We start from the raw sequence: 21,216 nt of genomic DNA, 5'->3' as shown, positions 1-21,216 counted from the left end.
AGAACCGGACCACAGAGTTATGGAGGGAAGTGGCCTAGTGTGATCAATCACATTTTCTTTTACATCACACGGATGGACAGGTGCACTTGCGATGCTTAATTGGGGAACACCTGGTAAGCATCGGCTTTGATTGACGTTCTGTACGGCAACCTTGAGTCCATGTGGATATTATTTTGACACGTGCCACCTACCTAAGCATTGTTGTAGACCATGTACACCCTTTCATGGAAACGGTATTCCCTGATGGCTGTGTCAAAAATGCTTTAGGAATGGTTTGGTGCACAACAACAAGTTAGAGGTGTTGACTTGGCTTCCAAATTCCCCAGATCTCAACCCAGCCGAGCATCAATGGGATACGGGAAAAACATGAAGGCCCCATCTCGCAAAAAGCAGGACTTAAACAATCTGTTGCTAACATCTTGGTGCCAGATACCAGAGGGCATCTTCAGGAGTTCTGACGGTGTCCGTGTTTTGATGAGTCAGTCCTGTTTTGGCAGCAAAAGGGGGATCAACATAATGTTAAGCAGGTGGTTACAATGTTATCCATGACCTGTGTAAGTAATATATTATATATATTATGCAATTTACAGTTTAAATAAACTTCTGCATGTATGCAACAAATTTATGTTGGTGTGTTTAAACTTAGTTTACATTGGACCTCGTTGCTAAAAATAGGTTTTTGGGAATTTCGTTATTATGATTACAGTGAATTTATTTATTTATCTACACTCAAAAAAATGAATGAGGTGGATTGTTCAGTGTATATTAATTATTTATTTTCATTTTACTTAAAATATATGTTTTTGTTAAGTTAACATATGTTTTTCTAATCAAGTCTACGTAATTGTGTCTATTATTCAACGTACATAATACTAATGTGTTACTTGATCGCATAACATTTAAGTTAAGTCAATTAGGATCGATATACCTTGTATATCCACAAGGTGGCAGTAATGCAAAAACAGTTGTAATGAAACCGCGCAGAACAAGAAGGTTTCACGGCTTGTGCCTGCTCATGCGCAAGACTTCAAATTTAACTGAAAAAGGCTGTTTTGGCGCCAAGCTGCTGTTTCTTTGAGAGGTAAGACCACTTTTTTCTTTGACTATGTTGTGTAGTATCTATATGTCTAGCATGGTTATATTTTGCGTTTGTCTTACAAGACATGTTATATCGTTTGCGTGTGCTTGTTTTACATTAGTTTTACTGGGTCCTGGACATGCTTATTTTGTGGACTGTGTAAGAAACATTTTTATTGTTTTTTGTTTTATTAAGGGATTAGCTACAGGGGTTCATGGGGTTATTCTTTCAAGGGGTTATTTTTCCATTTGCTTTCTTGGGATTCCTTTTCTGTAATCCGAGAGTCGGAAATATCGAATAGGATAGCAAGGATAGCATAAAGTGACATTTAAAATCCAAAAAGTCAAGGGCGAAAGCCACTGTGACACCATTGTTCTGCTCTATCAGTAATCTGTATTATGTAAAAATGGTCTGTAAATACAGCATGTTTCCTAGCGGAGTTATACATATCAATGTAGTTATAAATTACAGTTTGTGAAAGTACACACTTAATTTTTTTTAATAAAATTATTCAAGACATATGAGTGGACAGACAATGGAGGTCGACAGACCTGGTGATAATTGCTTCTATAGAAAGTTAGCACATGGCAGTGTCAATCTCTTGCTTTTCTTCTGAGTAGTATTTTATTTAGTTGTAATTCAAACAATAATTTGCTTCTTGAAATTAAGTAATGAATTATTTTTTTTCTTTATAAATCTCAGATCCTGCCTTTACCTGCTCCCTCCTATACTGATGTGGTGTATGTGGTATTGCTGAGCTTGTATGTGGTATGTGAACTGTTATACTTTTAAAAACAAAACTGTTTTATAAGTTAAGTTTTCTTTTGTGACCCATCCCATGCCCCTGTTATTTCTTCTCCACATCTGAACCATGGTAAAGGTTGCAGTTCAAGGGCCTGAGGCATGAAATTCTTTTCAGATCAGCTGTGATCAATATTTTTTGGAACTTGATAAATAACAATAAAAGCTGTAATGGCTCCATTAGCATTTTGTGTAAATGTTTGTGTTAAAATTATAGCTTTAATGAGGTCTTACTACATTAGTTTTAGTTTGTATATGTGTACATATAGTATGTATATTTACAGTACAGTATGTTGTGTTTGTTGACATATTTTCAGGTGGAAGCAGAATATGTGAGGATTACTACTGCTGCACATGTTCCAAGGCTTTTTACACAACTTGACCAATACACTGACCAGCTCATAAAAGTCTTCAAGAAAAAAGGAGGCGTTGCAGGGAAGAAAATTAGACAAACTTTGGCCCCAGCCACACAGGTGCGTTATTCTGTTGGTAGCAAAATATTATGGCTAATAAGATCATTTTCAAATTTAAACAGCTGGTGTATGGTAGCTGCACAGTGCACTTACATTTATATTAAGCAAGACAAAGTTTGGTACTCAAAACGTTGGAAAATTTAAATTACCTAAACATATGTAAAATCTGATCCCTTGATTTAGGTTAAACCAGAAGTGAATGTTTTTATGTTATGTTTTGAATGCAAAAAAGATGATGTATTAGTTTGTCTTTACCTCCATTATGGACATATATAATGTGGTGGAAACCCTGCCCAACAGGTTAACTATTCATGTCCATGTGATGATTAGTTGGTCTTGTGTACATGTCTATCTGTGCAGTGGATATGTCATTCATTTTGCGTATAATGTGAGTTTCTGTCATCCTAAAGTATATCTGTTTTCTCTTCCTGTATCTCTGCCACTCTCTACAGAAGGAAACCATTGAAAAGGGGAGGGAGTGTGTCCTCAGGGCACTACCTTTTTACCTGAATGAAGACCCAAGCATCCTCTTCAAAGAATAATTGGTTGGTAATTTTAGTTTAGTTTTTTATCTGTATTAAACCAAATTTTGAATAACTAATGTTGTTGCATGTTGTAATGTTGTTGTTGTTGTAATTTGCATGGAACCTGTTTAAATGTTTTGGGAAATCTTCTTGTATACCCAAACTATTTATATTTATCGTTGAATCTGTAGTCTAAAATAGTGGCGCACTGGGGTGCATGTTCCTAATATTGTGTTTACGTCATTAAAGGGTAGCTTTGGCCCTTTTTCTTTCTTTTTTTAAAACTGGATGCCATTTTTCTATGTTTTTGTGTCTAAGCTACAGCTGTTCAGAGGGAGCTGGAACAAATTACCCTTGCTATCTTTACCATCGAAAGAGCTGATGCCAGCACTCCTCCAGCCGATGTGGGTGTAAGCGCCAGACGTCTGCTTTATATTTTTATTTACGATTGAGTTCATGTTTGTTTTATAATTCATAGATTCATTACATAAGTCATCTTTTCAGGATTAATAAATGTGAAAATATATGTGTTTACATAAAGTAATTTTAAGTCACTGTTTTGGGATTGGAACCTAAAAGGGGGTACCTCTCACTTTAATTATGTAAGTGCAATAGTAGCATGAAACCCTGTGTGAGAGGGAAGGGGAGGAGCATGGACAGAGAGGTTAGGAGTCTCACGGTTTTCTGACCGTGTGCACAGCTAGTTCTGGATAACTGCTATTTTTTGGAACTTTCATGCTTTTTAGGAAGGAGTTCATTGTTACATCTTCCGTTTGTAATAAATAAACAGTCTTCAAATCATAATGCAACTGGAAGCATTTCTTTTGGAAACCAGGAACATGCGTCAGCCATAGACTCTTCTTTTTTGAACTTGGTTTATTGGAAATTACCCTACAGTGGGTATAACCATCTAGTGTGTCCTGCATGACCTGGAAGACCTGGCCTCTGCATGTGCACTCTTAATGGGTGGGATATATGCACTGAATCTCAGTTAACCTCAAGACTGAAAGCTAAGAGACAATCAAAAGTATTGAGATTTAAAGGATTTAATTGAGAGATGATACTGCACCAGAAATGTTGAAGGGTGGTGTGTATATTAGCGTTCAAGGCATATTGTTATGAGGTGGAAATATGTTCATATTCAGTTTGTGTTACATTGTGTGCATTGTAAAGGTAATTGCAATACATACTAAAATTAAGGGTAAGTTAGGAGGTTGATCTGATATCCTCGTGTTGGTGTTGTTCCCAGATCATCATACTAAATGTTGTTCCAGGATCAACATTGCAAGTGACCAATCAGAATGTTGTGACGTCATACTTTTGCGACTTCGGGAAAAACCGGCGTAAAACAAAAAACTGTACTTAAGCTGCGTGAAACCGCCTCTGTCCGCCGATCAACTGACCCTAACCCTAACCGTAACCCTTTAATAAACAGTAAGCAGAATTGATATTGTCCTTGCAACATTGGAATTTCATAAATGCACGAATGGCTTGGAATAGAATAACGTCACAACAATGTGATTGGTCACTTGCAATGTTGAACCTGGAACAACATTTTCATGATGGTCTGGGAACAACACCAACACGAGGATATCAGATCATCCAAGTTGGGAATGCAGGATGAATGTATATTTTGTGGACTTTTAAAGACGAACAATTGTTTCCATGTTAAAATGTTTCCATCTGAAGTTTTTTGCCCAAACACTGGTAAAATAAATGTTGACAGTGGCGAGTGTTAAATGGTTACTGCTGTGCTGTTGCAAAAAAACTGAACGCTGACAAGCTGTTTTATTGTTAGACCATAATGTTGGCATGTTTTGTTAAAGTTTTATTTGGGATGGTGATGTAATTTTCTTTGATTGCTAATATCAGTGGACTATTTATTATTATTATTATTGTTGTTGTTGTTGTTGTTGTTGTTACATAATTTTTTTTTTAAATTGTGGCTGTTGAGGTGGACACTTCACTTTGCATTGTTAAAGGAAAGCACTTCATTGGCATTGTGTTACTGGACTGACCCTAAGCAATCATTGCAAATAGCAACTTTGCTATCCATTTTAGACACTAAAAGAAAAAAACACTCACAGACCTTACTAGCATCACATGTGCATAACTCAAGTGTCATCTTATCAATGTGTTATGTGATCTTCAATGCGTTTTTTTTTTTTTTTTTTTTTTCTTCTATTTCTGGTAGATACAGACATTTAATTTAAAGTCTTGATGTTGCATCTGTCTACATACTGTTAATTACTAACCCTAATGAGCTGTTGTGTTTTATTTTGGACTGGGTTTACACAAATGCTCACTGAATGTGTTGGCAATAAAATAAATTTTAAAAAATAAGTTGGATGTACTTAATTCATTTGTGTGGAACCTGTTGACAAAATAGATTTATGTAAAACTAATTAATAAAGCACAAGGTGGCTGAAAATATAATATTTGAATTAATCTAACTTAAATTTAACATTTTACTGCCACAAATAAGAAATGTGTTGAAGTAACTAATCTAAACTATCTAACCTGAAAATATATCATCTATGTTCATACAACATGACTTGATTTAGTTAGTCTTAAATATGTCTTGTTAATCTTAAGTAGTTTTTTTAAATTAGATGAACTAAAGATTTTTGCTTTAAACTAACATAATTCAATTTCGTGGAACCTGTTGACAAAATAATTTTAATTAAAGTCAACGTTTCATTTTTTTGAGTGTAGCGATACCTTTGTGGCATCCTTGAACAACGTCAGTCAGTGCTGTTTTGTTGAGGTTCAGCTGTCAACGCTCCACTGCATGCATCCTTGTCTACAGTTTTCTGTTAACAAAGTCCAAGATCCTGAGTCATTCCTGTTTGTGTCTGTCTAGTCATGGTGGCTGACATTACTCAACACAAGTATGTGTTAGCCAAATAACTCTAACCCGCTAGCTGACTCATTCAAATTTCTGCAAACAGCTTTGAAAGCAGCTGGGCTGTTCCAAAGGAGCTTCTAAATGGGACAGGACACATCCAGTGTCTAATTCGTTTTTTCGTTCTTTCTGGGGGTTTTTTGTTTATTTGTCAAAGGACATTTATAATGAAATGCAGTCCAGGTAGATGTTTTTAGCATCATTACAGCATGATGCCTTCAGTTACAGACATAATAGTTGGGCAACTCCCCAATAGCTTTGATAGTTTGATCACACACCGTGGGTAGGGTGTTTTCTTCCTGGTTGCAACACTTTTTGAATCAGTACCACTTTTGTCAGTGTTGTTAAAAACTAGTTCGGTTTGTGCATTGCTGTTCTGGTTTCGTATTTCTCTGTAATGTAGCACAGCATGAAACTAGAACTATATGCTAATTTCCAGCTTCAAATTTTTATTCTTGGACTTTGAATAATCGCCAATTCAAAATACTGTAGCAATTATGTTATACTTGACCCTGGTCCAGTCCTTCAGTTCATCCACACGCTGAAACAGGTGTTTTGGCCCCCGCTCCCCCTTTTTATGTTAACTTTTGTTTTGATTGGCTGCTGCTCACAAACAGAAGGTTTAAACAGTATGTGGGCAGGGCATATTAAAGATAACACCTCTCCCTGTCTCATATAGAGCCAAGAGCAAAAGGAAGAAGGTCTAAAGAAGAGCACTCTGCAGCTCAGTTATTGAAGTTTTGTATTTTCTAATTAGCTTTCATTTTTATCGTCTTCTTTTTTTTTTACTTTTTTCAGTTAAGTTTAATTTCAGTCAGCTTCCAGAGAAGGTGTATTCATTCCACTTTAACTTTTTATTGTTTTAAAGTTTTTTGTTTTTATTAGTTTCAGTGTTGTTTTTAGTCTTTTGACTAATATTGCAAGAATAGCAATGCAGGATTTAAACAAATTACATAGTTATCACAATCAAAACCCAACACTCTTTGAAAAAACTAAATCTCAGTAAACATGTCCATCAAAGCCACATCAGGCAGGTTATAAGAGATGTCTAAAGCCTCTAAATGTTTTGCTTATTTTAGTTCATTTTCCAAGTGCATAGATTTTTTTCAGGTGTTTTTAACTTGAACCTAAAAACTGGAACCTAAAACACCTTCTAATGTCCCAGCAAACTCTATATTTAATGATCAAATCAATTTCATAAATGTGCTACTCAGCTAGGAAAATCCTTTGTCTGGAGCTGTTCTAATAATGACAGAGAAATAAAAGCTAAATAGATATATTTACCCATAAGCCAGTATTATTAGCCTGCTGGTTTTTTGCATCATGCACTGAAATGACACCATCTGCTAGAAGTGGAAATTCCCCAGTTTATCACTGGCTTACTATCTTACTACTATTATTATTTTTTAAACGCACTCCTGCAACACATCATTAACCAACTACAGAACAGGATGACACAGGAAAGATATATTTGGGGAACATTCAGGCTGTATGGGAGTTGGCATACAAGGCTTTTAACTTCACAGGACAACAGTGATTAACCTTGAATTTCCAGCCATAATCCTCGCTGTACACAGTAACACATTTGACTTTGTGTGACAGTAAGTAAACCATGCTAGGAACATTCTTTCAATAGACCGCCAGCACTGGTACTGATGAATGATTGACATAAGAAAACACAAACACACGTACACAGTTTCTATCGTTTTCACACACACACACTGATCTGGTTGAGTGGGCCCTGCTCACAACGTAATGACTGTGCTATGTGCTTTTTATTTTTCTTACTCCCGTAAAGTTGACTCACGCTCCGCTTCCTAGCGTGTGTGTCGAAACGCTAACACAGTTCACTCTTCTCATATTCACAATAGCTGATGATGTGGTGTGATCGGTGACTGGAGCCAAAACTGCTGCAGACACATTTCAAAATGAGTTTAAGGAGGAGCTGTTCAATTTTTCATCTGACTGGCCGTTGACAGCCCGAGCATGCTTGTGTAAACACACGGCTGTGCTGAAACCACGCTTGCGTGTGCATGCGCGCGCAAACATTCGCATGTGCGCAGCTTCGGAGCCAAATGAGTTAACTGATAAACAAAAAACAAAACCACAAAAAAAACTCAGCATGGAGATAATTCACGCTATACCTCATCCTCAATCTTTGTTTAGCTGAAGTCATTTTGCTCACGTGCCCAAACAGCGGCGGGAAAACACACAGAGACAACGCGCGCGCGGATAGGTATATCATGCATTCTGGGCCTACAGTGCCGAGGCGTTCGGTAATTGAAAACAGGGCTGAATAATCGGGGAGAATGACAGCCCTGAAAGATTATGTGAACTCAAACATTAACACAATTAAGTGTGTGAGCACTGGAGTATGTCGCAGCATTAGACACTGTCTTTAATAGTCCCCCAGCACAAAGACGGGGGAATCTGTGCATGTGTGTGTGTGTGTGACAGAGAGAGAGAGTGTATGCATGACAATCCATATCACCGTGGTGCAGTGAAGAAAAACCAGAACCAGAGCAGCGGGCTGTTTTTTTAATGTTGGAAATCAAATAAATATGCTGTTGTTTTATTGTATTATCGGTTTGATGACAAAAACAGAACTCCAGCGCGGCCTCTCCTAAATCCTGTGAAAGGAGAAGCACAGAGATAACAAACAGTCTTATTTTTTCTCCTCTTTTTTATAGCAGTGATCCGGTTGTTAAAGACAGACGCTTTATCAGACAATGAGCAAATGATTCAATTGTCTCCTGGTGATTCCACGCCTTAGCAACAGCCACCGGGGCCGGCATGGCGGCGGCCCAGTTCTGATTTATCTAGCGGGCTGCACTCAGGTGCTGTTTTGTTAACAGGATTGCAGCCATTTATAACTGTGTTTCATTACTGTACTAAGAGCCGATAAGATGATCACTCACGCACGCACACACACTCGCACACACAGAGGCGCTAATTCAATCCGCTGACAGGGAAACACGGCAAACAACATCCATTATGGCCTCAGAGCTAATTGGTTATGTAGGGGGAGGGTGTGGTGGGTAGGCGAGAGAAAAGAGCTCACTTACCCAGGAGGAGGCTGGTTAAAGGAAGCCTGGATTTGGTGCGGGGATTTCTACAATGAGGTGGTGCCTTCGGAGAACGTTTCCTGCATTTTTCACCACCTATTGTTTGCAATTATTCAACACACTGATCTCTCACTTTACACCTACAAACAGGACAAGGTCTTTATTTTATTTATTTATTTATTTTAAAGAGTGCGAGATATAACATCCCTTCCTTCCTGCCCGTCTTTCCCTTTCGTACTTTTTCCCTTTTTGCCAATGCAGTGAACACTAAGCCCAAAACAAAGATGGCATCTTAGCCCCAGGTGGCATCAATCAACTGGTGACATTTAATAATTTCTTTTCTCCCGCTAAACCTTCCCTCCCGCCCTCCTAGATCACCTGACTATTACTATTAAAGATAAATCTTCTTCTCTACGATGAAGAAGAACCGGACGCAGATCCTGCTTGATGAATTACTGTCCTTTATGCAAAGACCAGATCTTTTAGGATTCCTGGCTTTGGTTCTATTTATTTACTTCCTCCATCACAGCACATCAGCAGCAGAATGATGGTGGATGAACGGCTGGAAAGGAAGGCAGATCGTCAGACAGATGGAGTTGCGGGGAGAAATAAATAATGTCAGCGAAGGTGTTTCGGGGTGCGAGAAGAGAAAAAGAGGGCATATTATAATAAAGAGGGGGAACAGGGAAGAAAGGGCTTGGAGTGCCCAAGGAAGGGAGACAGATAAACAGATAGAGATGAGTAGAGACAGAGAGAAATGGATGAGCAGATTTAGAGGGCAGGAGATAAGAGAGATAAAAGCATGGAGGAAAGAGGAGGAAGCGGGGGGTGGCTGCTACAGTGTACAGTGTTTACATGCGCCAATATGTTGCTGAACATGTCTGCTTACTTATGTCATTAGCTGGAGCTACAGAGTGCGCACAGACACACACGCACAATAAGAGATGCAGGTATGAAGACGGAGGCACAGGGAAACAGAATGATTGATGATATGATGACAGTACAAAAGTACGGGTTTTAGCAGTTGAGTAACCCTATTCATATTTTGAAAACTTAATGCTGTTTAATGATGAATGAGTGTATGTGTGTGTGAGTGTGTGTGTGATTAACTGCTGAACATGGCTGCACGCTCAGTAAAAAGCACAAATTCGTGGTAGATTGTTTTAAACGTGGCTCTCATCTCACTCTCTTCTCAGGCTGTTCTGGTCAGCAGCCAAACACAGTATAAAGCTGTGCTCCCGTGTACACTGCAGGCCTCAGTTGTTCTAGATAGCATATGACGAAGGTGCATACGAGAACACTGACCAGAAAATAAATTGTCTTAAACCTCCTAGAGCCCATCTGAAGCAAATGTGGGCTAAACTCTGGAGAATGGGGTGGGGGGAGTAAATGCCACTAGTGTCGTGGGAGTCACTTAAATTTAATAAAGAAGTTTTTTTATTACAGACATTTGTAAAATATATATACAAACATTCATGGGACACTTCATTAGACACCTTCAGCTGCTTGGTAATGCAAATATCAAATCAGCCAATCACATGGCAGCAGCCAACCAAATTTCAAACCGATCATCAGAATGGGGAACAAAGGTGGTTTATATGGCTCTGAATGTGGTACCAGATGTTGGTACCAGGTGAGCTGGTTTGAATATTTCAGAACGCTTTGTAGAATTTAAAAAGAATGAAAATGGCAACAGGAAAGGAAGGTAAAAAGGAAGGTCTGATGAGTCTCTATTTCTGCTGTGCCGTTTGGACGGTCGGGTCAGAATTTGATGTACACATGGATCCATCCTGATTTTCACAGTTAACCAATCGCCATGCTCCAGTGGAGTACATGTGGGAAGTGGTGAAGCAGAAGATTTGCATCGTGTGCAGCTTCTAAATGTGCATCAAGTATGTGATGCAATCTTAGTATTGTGGACCAAAATCTCTGTTTCCACCAACTTGTTGAAAGTGCACATACTTGCCATACCGAAAGAAAAAGATATGAAAACTGTCACACAAATTTCATTCATTTAAAGTAACTGTAACATTTCAGATTACACATTATTATACTATGTTATTACACTGTATTCATTTGCTTTTTATTGTTTTTCGCTATTATTTAAAATCTGTTGGCTTTTGTAACTTTGTAAAATGAGCTAGTAAGACAGATGAGACAGACCCAGTCCACCTTCAGTTTTCCATACTTCACTCCACACTAAGTTTGGTAGTTTTGCATGATCTTGCTGAGAGACCATCATACAAACAGATAATGTACCAATTCCAACCATGACATAGACTGTACCAGTCTCTTATTGGTAGCTTTTGGTTTTGTTTAGTATTCCTTCGGTGCATTGGCAAATTTTCATAAAGGTGACCCAGCTTCCCAGACCTCCAGATCTTGCCTACATCTCTGATCTGTTCAATTCGAGTGCATTTGAAGATGATCCCATGGCAGCCAGCTCACACAGAGAAAAAGAACATCATCTTCCTATATATTTTTCGAGTTAACCAGCTGCAAATATCAATATAGCTCAAGACACAAGTCATTTCACTATATTAGAAATGCATTAGAAAACTGTTTATATGGATGTAATTTTATGAGTAAATGCCCCAAACTGAAAATGTGGGCTTTTAAAAACATTACATTGTTGTGTATAATCATTTTTGTAATTATCTTTTCAACACACAAAGCAGCTGTTCACTTAGCTGTGAAAATTATTTCATTAGTTAAACTCATGGTGCTAATATGCCTGCATGCTTGGGCAAAGGTCTCTCATGAGCCAGGGAATATCTTAGCCCTTGCCAGACCAGGGGCGTGTGAGTAAGAGGTGAAATAGCTGTGAGGACTGTCATTGTAGTATATCACTGCAACCGATGTGTCACTCTTTTTTTTTAATAATACAAATAAGTGTGAGAAATTAAATAGAACAAATGTGCTGGAACAAAAATCTCATCAATCTTAATACCTTTTAGTAAAAGTGTAGTGTGTTTCACTCTGAGAATATACTGTTCATCGAAATAAACTAACACTGTTTGGATTTCATTTGTAAGATGTTATCTGGAAATTTTAAAGGTAAAAATAAAACTTTAACGTCTGGTAAACAGGGGGAAGGACCTGGAACTCAATTTAGATAGATAATAAAATAAAATAAAAAATATATATACTAATTACACTTTTAATACTTAAGTAGAGTTACGTGCATTTGATTGAGAGGTGTTATCAGAGAGTTGAAAATGTTATTTTTAACTTTAAAAGACAATTGAGGTTAAAATGTTGGGGTTTTTGTATAATTTTCGTTCTATCGCATTATCCCTTTTCCACAATTTGTGTACAGTTTTGACTTTTGGGTAAAAGCCCATACAAACAAAAGCTATTTTTACACAGATTCCTGTGTATAGGGTCAGTGTTGTTTGCAACTGAAGAACTTATTCTGAATCTCGTGACACCGCTCTTCAATTCCTTTATAGTGTCCAGACATCATCATCTTTCAGTGCGGGGGAAATCATGCCCAAAAACACAATTTAGCTGATATAAAGCTACATAAAGGAACTCATTGGTCCCAGTGGACTCTGATGACACTTATAAGAGAAATATGAAGACAGCCATTAGATCACATTGCACCTGGCCATTGCTCGGGGGTCTGGGTTTTTGTGGTTTTTGCACCAACTGCATCTTTGTGCTTCGGCCTTGGTAAAAGACTATTTGTGAATGGCAGCCCTGAATACAAGCTTTGTGAAACTCTGTCATTGCACAGTGTTGGTTGACACTGTAACACCGGGGGTTGAGAGGTTGATTAAAATCTGCAATGAATTTGGGCTTTGTATCTCCACAATATTCAGCAGCTTTCAGGTTACAGTAAATATTTGTCTATCTCTGAGGCTGAGCTTTGACTTTAAACCACTTTATCTCTTTGCTCTATCATCTCTTAAATTATTGCATGAAAGAATTTAGTTGGTTTTGTTGTGTGTAGTTTAGACTCACACTGATAAGCACCCTATCATTAAAATGTCAACATTTTAGAAAATCTCTGATCAAAAAAGTAAACATCTTTTGTAAATAATTATAATGCTTTTATGCAAAATTTTTAGACCTTTGATTAAGAAAAAGATTCGCCCACTGCCTTGCCACTGACAGCTGATCATATATCTGGCAGTGCTTGCTGAGCTAATCCTCACCATCACTGTGTCACCTTGTGAACACAAATCTCCGATCAGCTAATCAACTGATTTCATTTAGCCATGGTCAAGATGACCTGCTGAAGTTATAACTTAGCATCAGAATAGGGATGAAAAAGTGCATGGCTTTGAATGTAGCATGGTTGTACTGTGATTTTTCTGCACAACAATCTCTTGGGTTTACAAATAATAGCCTGAAAAGGAGAAAATATCCAGTGAACAACAGATCTCTGGGAGAAAATGTTGAAGTAAGAAGTCAGAGATAATGCTCAGACTGGTTCAAGAAGACAGACAGTCAACAGTAACTCAAATAACTACTCTTTAGAACCATGATATGCAGAAGAGCATCTCTGAACATTGAAGCAGATGGGGTATAGCAGTGGAAGACCAGACTGAGTGCCACTCCTGTCGACTAAAAACATACAACTGCGTACAGCGGAGATGGGGGAGGGTCTGTGCTGGCGGACGTTGGTTACTGGCCTGGTAGCCTGGCTGCCCCTGGGAGGGTCCGGGACGGGCGTGGAGGCTTAGGGGTCTGGGGGTGCTCCGCCCCCCAGTCTGGGGTGCTGGCCGGGCCTTGGGGGCTTGGGTCCTGGCTGTTGTGTCGCCGGAGCAGTGGGCGGGTGGGTGCAGGGGGGCTCAGCCCCAGTGCAGGGGACCTCTGGTGCATCGGCCCAACTAGAGGGCTCTCTAACTGATGGGGAGGTTGTTATATCTTTGCAGGTGGTCCCCTCTCTACAGGAGCTCACTCTGCAGGTGGGGGGAGAGTTATAGGAGAGGTGGAGAATGAACTCAACCTGGGTGTCTATTGTCTTGTGTAGTTTGGGAGATAATTGGATGATGGGGTGGGTGCAGTTTTCTCTGGGGTGGAGTCGGGTGGGCTGCTCCGGACTCTGTGGGGCTGGGCGGTGCTGCGGTCCCCGGTCCAGATGGGCCTGGGCCCCCTTTCCCTGGTGGGTTCCAGAGTGTGGGGGTGCCTACTGGGGTCAGCGGGGGAGCTGGCCCCAGGGAGGGGCCGCTTGCCCCTCCCTTTCTTCCCTCCCCATCGTCAGCTGCCTCCCTATTCCCGCTCTACCACACCCACCCACACACGCAGGGCTTGGGGTGCAGGTATGTCACCAGGGTGCAGGGGAGGCACTCCCCCTCTGTCCCCTTCTGGCCGCCTGTGCCTCAATTTTATTCTGCAACCTAGACATCCACATTACTCACACTCTCACATAACACATACACATAGGGCCTTGGGGGTGGGCACGTTTTACAGCATCCAGAGGATGGTCGGTGTACTCCAACCCACCTCTGGCGCTGGTGCACTACCCTCAATTTTAAATGCATTTAGACACTAAGGGTTTTCGGGAAGAGCCGTGCTGCTCTCTGAGAGGAAGCTAGTACCATGCTCTCCTGAGTTTTAAATGCACTTTAGAACAGCACACAGCAACACTACATATGAGTGGGCGTAGGGAGGTTTGAGGTCTTCACTCATCCCGGTTCTGTTAGCCGTCAGGGCTGGGGGGCTGGGTGGAGGTGCTGGCCGTCAGACTGGGGTCTGGGATGCGGGCCTCCCTGCTACTGCAGATAAGGAGGTGGTCCGCTTGCCTCCACCCCAGAGAGAAGGGTTACATCTCCTGGGTCTAGGTGCGGCTTGCCCCTCTGAGGGCGGGGGTACCTGGACCTGGGATATAGAGTATATGTTTGGGGAGTGCGACTGTCTGTGCAGTGTCTATTTGTGTCTGTCTACACGTTGGGTGAGTGCCGAGTATTTGGTTGTGCATATGGGGTGGGAATGCACGTTTGTGTCTGCATGTGCCTGTTCGTCTGTGTCTATATGTCAGGTTGGGTCTTAGACTCAGCCTCTCTGGGAACATCTCAGGCCCTCTAAAGTACGGAGGCCTATCTCCCCTCACCACACTCCCTGCCGGTGGCTGATGCCCTCAGACGTTGGTGTGTTGGTGGTGCTTGTCGTCTGGGGCTGGGCGCTCATGTATGTACCGGCTGACTCCTGGTGGCCGATTGGCGGGGCCGGGCGCCTGTGGCCTGGCTGGGCTCCTTCCGGGGGGTGGGATGCCTCAGGGCCTGAAGCTCGGTCCTCTCTGGCAAAGCTGGCTGCCGGCAGAGCCCGCGGGCACGCCACTGCAACCCCCTCTGGCCTCTGCTCTGTAGCTGCGGGGTGACCTCTCCTTTGGGGCTCTACTCAGCTCTTCCCAGGAGGGTGGCACGGTTTCCCCCCCTTTGGTGGTCCTCCTCAGGTCCTTGTACTCTGGGGCCTCTGGATATCTGGGGCCTGGATCTCCTCCATACCTGCTTCATACCCTGGTGGACGGGGCTATGGCTCCCCACACTTCCTAGCAGATCGTTACATGGAGAAACCTTTGGAATACAAGCATGCTGATCCACACAGGTATGCACACAGGTGTACACACAGGTGTTCACAGACGCGGACTACACCTTTCTTGGCTGCTGCCTCAAAGCACATTGTGCGCTGTCTATCTTGCGTGCTGCACAATATCGTTTATTATTTAGTATCTACTGTTATCTACTGCTAGCTAGTTTATTGTGATGGTGCTGTAATTATTATGTTGCTCTTTGTTGTTTGCTTTCTCTTCTGTTTTTTTTCTCCATAGAGGTGATCCAGGTGTTTTGTTTGTTTTTGTTTTTCTTTCTTCCCCCCCCCTTCTCACCGTCTCTTCTCCCCTCTGGTTTTCTTTCTCTCCCTCTCTTTCTTTCATTCTTTCTCCCTGTCCTATCCCCCAGTCATGTCTGTCCCGATTTTGTAGCAACTGAAAATAAAATTAATTCATAATTATAATAAATGTCAATCAAATGGACCAATATGGCAAGGCCATGATGATCCACTTGGTAAAATAAATCCGCTTGGCATCTTTCTTGGCCTTAAGACAACAATTCTGATGGCTAAAGATCCAAACGGGACACCAAGAAAAACAAAAAAACAAAACAAAACATACAACTGAGACTAAGATTCACATGCGCTTACCAAAATTGTACAGCAAAAGACTGGAAAACTCTATTTCTGTTGCAACATTTAGATGGTAGGGTCAAAATTTGGTTTAAACAATGTCACAGCATGGCTGCATGCTGCCTTCATCCGCTCACTCCCAGTCACTGCCGATGTCCGCCCCTCCCTGAGCCTACTGAGGTTTCTTCCTGTTAAAAGGGAGTTTTTCTTTCCCACTGTGTCCAAAGCGCTTGCTCATAGGGGTCATATGATTGTTGTGGTTTTCGCTGTTTGCTCTGTATTATTGTAGGGTCTTTACCTTGCAATATAAGGCACCTTGAGGCAACTGTTATTGTGATTAAATAAAATTGAACTTGAATTGTATCAACTGAGCGTTGCTTAAACACCAACCTACCTGTGTATGGTTGCTGACTATGCCCATCCCTTTATGACCACAGTGTACCTATCTTTTGCTTCCACCAGAATAACACAGCATGTCACAAAGCTCAAAAGATATCAAACTGTTTCCTGAACATGGCAATGAGTTCACTGTTCTCAAATGGCCTTCGCCATCACCAGATCTCAGTTCAATAAAGCAACCCTTGAGATGTGGTGGAATGAGAGACTCCCGTCATGGATGTGCAGCCAATAAATCTACAGCAACAGTGTGATGCCATCATATCAATAAGGGCTAAAATCTCTGAGGAATGTTTCCAGCACGTTGTTGAATTTGTAACATGAAGGATTAAGGCAGTTCTAAAAGGCAAAAGGGATCAAACCCAGCACTAGCGAGGTTTTTGTTCAGCTATTATTCTAACTCTCTTGGTTCGGTAGTAGATTCAACCTTTTGCGAATTCCAGCCATTACATCAGGTTCAGTGCAAACTGAATCCAAAAAGCTCAGTCCTTCCCAATCCTGTAACCCCATCCATGGACCTCAGCTGCCAATTATTTATGACAGACTATTAGACTAAGCTTTAGTGGCTTTCTTTTAATAAGTTCTGAACTAGAGCCAGTAACAAGCTTTTTCATTTATCAGCTACCATTCCCTGTAGCTGATTCAGTTTGAAGGTTTGCAGTTAAAGGTTTTCTTCTTCTTTCACCTTAAGGATGTGGAAACATCTGTCCTTGACCTCTTCCTCTGAATTTGTTTTGAATAGTTGTCAATGTACTTATGGTTCATTCGCGGTTGCACGGTTAAAGTGCATCGGATTGCTGAGGAGCAGGAGAGCGGACTGCTTATGATGCTCTCGCTGCTTCCTGTCTTTGACTTCCCGACAGGTTTTGATTAACTATTGCGTCAGTGTCCCGCGTTAGCTAACTGTCCAAAAAAGCAAATGTTCCTCAGCAAACAAACAAAACCAAAAGTAAACCAATGAATTAATTTATTCTCGAGGCAACGGAAGCCCAAGAAAACACAACCAAACGCCAACCATGATTCAGAGCAGAAGCAGACCCATGTGGTTTGAGTTTATATCTCTATCTGCATGTAATTTGGGCCGCAGCTGATCCAAATACTGCGTAAACACAGGGGGAAGGAGAGAGAAGGAGATCAGGACAGAGACGAGTGACATGGTATCCTCCACTTGTTTCAGTGTGTGTGTGTGTGTGTGTGTGTGTGTGTGTGTGTGTGTGTGTGTGTGTGTGTGTGTGTGTGTGTGTGTGTGTGTGTGTGTGTTTTCCCTCTCTCTCCCTCACTCCTCTCTCTGATACTTTTGGTATGTTGATGGATAGCGCACACTCAGCAATATTTCATGGTATGATAGAGGTACAAAAAAAAAACCTTTCATGGCAAAACAAACAGGCTTCGAGCTGCTTAGGCATGTGTTGACAAATGAGGAGGGAGCATTAAGTACAGTCAGAAAATGGCAATGTGAATCCCCTGAAGAATAGAGAGAAAATATCTGACTACTTGTTTGGACCATAACCACGAGGCTGGGTAAGGCTCACATTGATGAGCGCACACACAAATACACACTCGCACACACACAAGCAAGTCCTTTGAGGAGCCCCGGGCCTAGAGGGAATAATGGTTAGCAACCTGAAAAATGCCCTCATCACAAAAGGCCTCCGACAGTAATAAATGAAATGGTTGAGCCAAACACATTAATCCATGCCAGTGTGTGTGTGTGTGTGTGTGTGTGTGTGTGTGTGTGTGTGTGTGTGTGTGTGTGTGTGTATGCATCCCTGTTTGTGTTTTTGTTTGCATATTGGTACTGGTATCGCTGAGTGTTTGTGTGCGTCAACACACTCCTGCTCACAAGCCCGTGTGTGAGTGAGAAGGAGGAGGGAGGCAGCTGAAAAATTTGAGACTGTAGTTTGAGACACTGAGAGGTGAGAGTGTAAATAGACTCGCTTACACTCTGTGGAAAGATCTTTTTAGAGATTTAAAAAAAAAAAAAACAGTTCGTGTTAAACCACAATTTCAGCTATCACACACTTTAAGTTTTAAAATCTGACTTAGATCAGTATGTGTCCCATCCTCCAATGTAAATGAAGCTTTGCCTGAACATCTTCACACATTCAGTAATTATTAACACTTATATGTTTCTTTAAAGATCTATTACAAAGGCCAGTTCTTTTGCTTTTCAGATGATAATTCATTCTTGTAATGCTGAAGAAGCTTTTAACGATCATCAGGAGCCCTACAGCAAATTTTTTTTTAATTATAATTTTTTTGTGTGCATGTTGTTAACCTGTATTATATACAGAAGATTATATACACAGAGAGACAGACATTTATTTAAAATATAAATGAACGATTATGAAGGCAAATGTTTAACGTTAAATTTGGATCGACAGCTAAGATGTGAATCCAATAAGGTACAACATGTATTACAATTGGGATCTTAAATTACTGAATCAAAGAAATCAGTACACGTACCAGGTTTCTTACATATCTTGTTTAAAATTTCAGGTTTCAGATTTTTTTAGCGATTATCACCGGTCATACCAGCATTACGGTAATTTCACATAAACATCACACCCACGGTGTCATTTTGTTGATAACTGTTTATTAACAACCAAGTTTCTGTTATGAAGTTGTGTAATGAAAATATTCAGAATGACAAGATAAATTAACCACACGTCTGTGATGAAAATGTGCTGCAGGCTTGGCTAGTTTAAATAAACTCCTCTACATATAGTCAGATTAAAGAGTGCAAGTATCAAGATCGTGCACTATGTCACCAGAGCTAATACTTATAATATATTTTAATGTCAAAACATTAAAAATGCAGTGATACTTGTTTGTACCGTAGGCTCCATCTGAAATTTTGAGGTTGCAATTATTGATGGGTCGACAGTGGCAGCGGACACCTACAAAAGAAAAATGTACATAGGAGCCAGTTGTAAAGCACCACCAATACTCACTGATAACAAAGGCAGTAAGAATCGAGCATGGAGCTACTCTATGTTAGGAATGCTGTGTGAAATTAGCTGTGCTTCATAGGCAAAAATACTCGCACATGTGGCTAACATGATCAAAACTTTTACGTTAATGCAGTGTCACTAACCTCATACCAGTAACATTAGTAGGCTACTCAACAACTATCCTGACCTTTCAGCCTGTCCCATCAACAAAATATGATGTTAACGTTTAAAATAAATGATCTGCCACCTCCTTGTAATTTAAAATGACTTTTTAAATAGAGGAGTATATGTTTAAGTATGTGGGATTATCATTTTGTAATTATTTATTACTCATAGAGCTTAATAGCTGGCCTGGTGTTGTTTGAGTTACCTTGTGGGACTTTTCTCACTTCTGGGTCTCTGCTCTTCGTTGTGGTCCTTTTTGTTGTTGTTGTTGTTGATGTTGTAACAAAAGCAAACATATTTATACGTTTTTCCACTTCTTTGCAACTTCCCTCATGTCCATTTCAACAGTTTCAACAATCTTCCTCCAGGAATTTGCTGATCTCAACATCATGATTGTTACTCTCTCGGGTTTCGCAAGCAGCAGAGGCTTGCGAACAAGTCTGCTGGTGCTATTTGATTAGTTTTCTCAGTCGCCATCTTGGTGTTTTTTTAACTGGATGTGATGAGAGAAGGGCAGACCTCACTTCAAGTCTGTACACTCTTTGCCTGACAACTCGTCAATCACAAGTTGTTGAGCCAATGAAACATAGTGTTGCTAAAATAACAAACTGAGCTTAATATTTTTTTTGTTAGTTTGGTACTTTGTATGTTTTTTTCCGATATGACCTAAAATTGGTCCATAAAGTCATCAGGAAAGTGTTTACACAGCTCAAGTCAGAGAGTTGTTTTCCCATACATCTGGAATTCTTTTTGCAATCACAGGTATTACCCCTTGATGGCCATCAAAAAATGCAGGTTTAAAGCTGCATCCACACAGACAGCAAGTTGTTTGTTGCACATCACTTTGAAACTGACATTTGGTCACTAGCAGATGGTCAAGGCTCTGGTTGCCTGGGTAACCCTGTCATATGTCAGTCACTGATAATATACACTCTCATTGGGAGTCACTATAATTGAGAAAAGTTTAGCTCAGGACCGGCCTATTTTCTGTCGCAATTGTTTTTTCCTCCACAGTTACTTAACCCTTTAAAACCAGTCAGAGCGGGCACGCTCTGTTTTGCGTAACTATTTTTAAATCCCTGTAGAACCGGAACCACTTAAGCTAACACAATAATTTTTTCTGCACATGAAACCGGAGGAGTTGTACTTACATCTTATGCCATCAGCTTGTCCTAAGTCACGGTTTCCTTCCACATATAGCTTTGCAAAAACAGCATAAAAAGCACTTGAAGCAACAAAAACACAATATTACAGAAACACAATCCGATCAGCTGTCCATAACATTTCCTATGTTGGAGTAGAAGTCAGCGCGAACTATCGCGTGTCCACCATTACCTGGCCGAAACCGGAAGTGACGTCATTTTCGCGGTAAATGTAGATTTTTACCTTTACCTTTGTTTTTAAAAGTCATGTTTGACTTCATATTTTTTGTATAGAACTCAAATTGCACTGCTGAAAATAGTTTATTTTGATGCACATGCTGGGGTTTTTTTTTTGCAAATTTGCATTATAATATTTATTTTCGTTTTTCCAGCTGTATATAAAAATTGGTGTATCTCAAAAATAAAACTATGAAGACATTTAAAATAAATTTCCTGTTGTTAGAAACTATTTTGTGCAACTTTTTTGTATTTACAGTTTTGAGGGACAAACCGCTTAAATTTCTCTAACTAGAAAGATATGTAAAAAACAAAAAAACAAAAACTATTTTAATTTTTTTTTGT

The 21,216-nt window shown here is 40.3% G+C and overlaps 1 long non-coding RNA gene across 2 annotated transcripts; it reads left to right on the top strand.

The window, feature by feature from the left end:
* Positions 1 to 742: 742 nt before the first annotated feature.
* On the top strand, positions 743 to 5,219 carry LOC308390284. 2 transcript variants are annotated; one of them, XR_013970422.1, is made up of 5 exons: positions 743 to 1,081; positions 1,781 to 1,846; positions 2,197 to 2,352; positions 2,805 to 2,897; positions 3,195 to 5,219. It is a non-coding gene; the product is annotated as an uncharacterized lncRNA (long non-coding RNA). The 2 variants fall into 2 exon arrangements; XR_013970423.1 differs by lacking the exon at positions 743 to 1,081 and adding an exon at positions 1,153 to 1,237.
* Positions 5,220 to 21,216: the final 15,997 nt, after the last annotated feature.

The sequence above is a fragment of the Rhamphochromis sp. 'chilingali' genome (assembly GCF_963969265.1).
Source record: "Rhamphochromis sp. 'chilingali' genome assembly, chromosome: 22".
Lineage (NCBI taxonomy): Eukaryota > Metazoa > Chordata > Actinopteri > Cichliformes > Cichlidae > Rhamphochromis > Rhamphochromis sp. 'chilingali'.
This window is presented reverse-complemented; position numbering and strand designations above follow the sequence as displayed.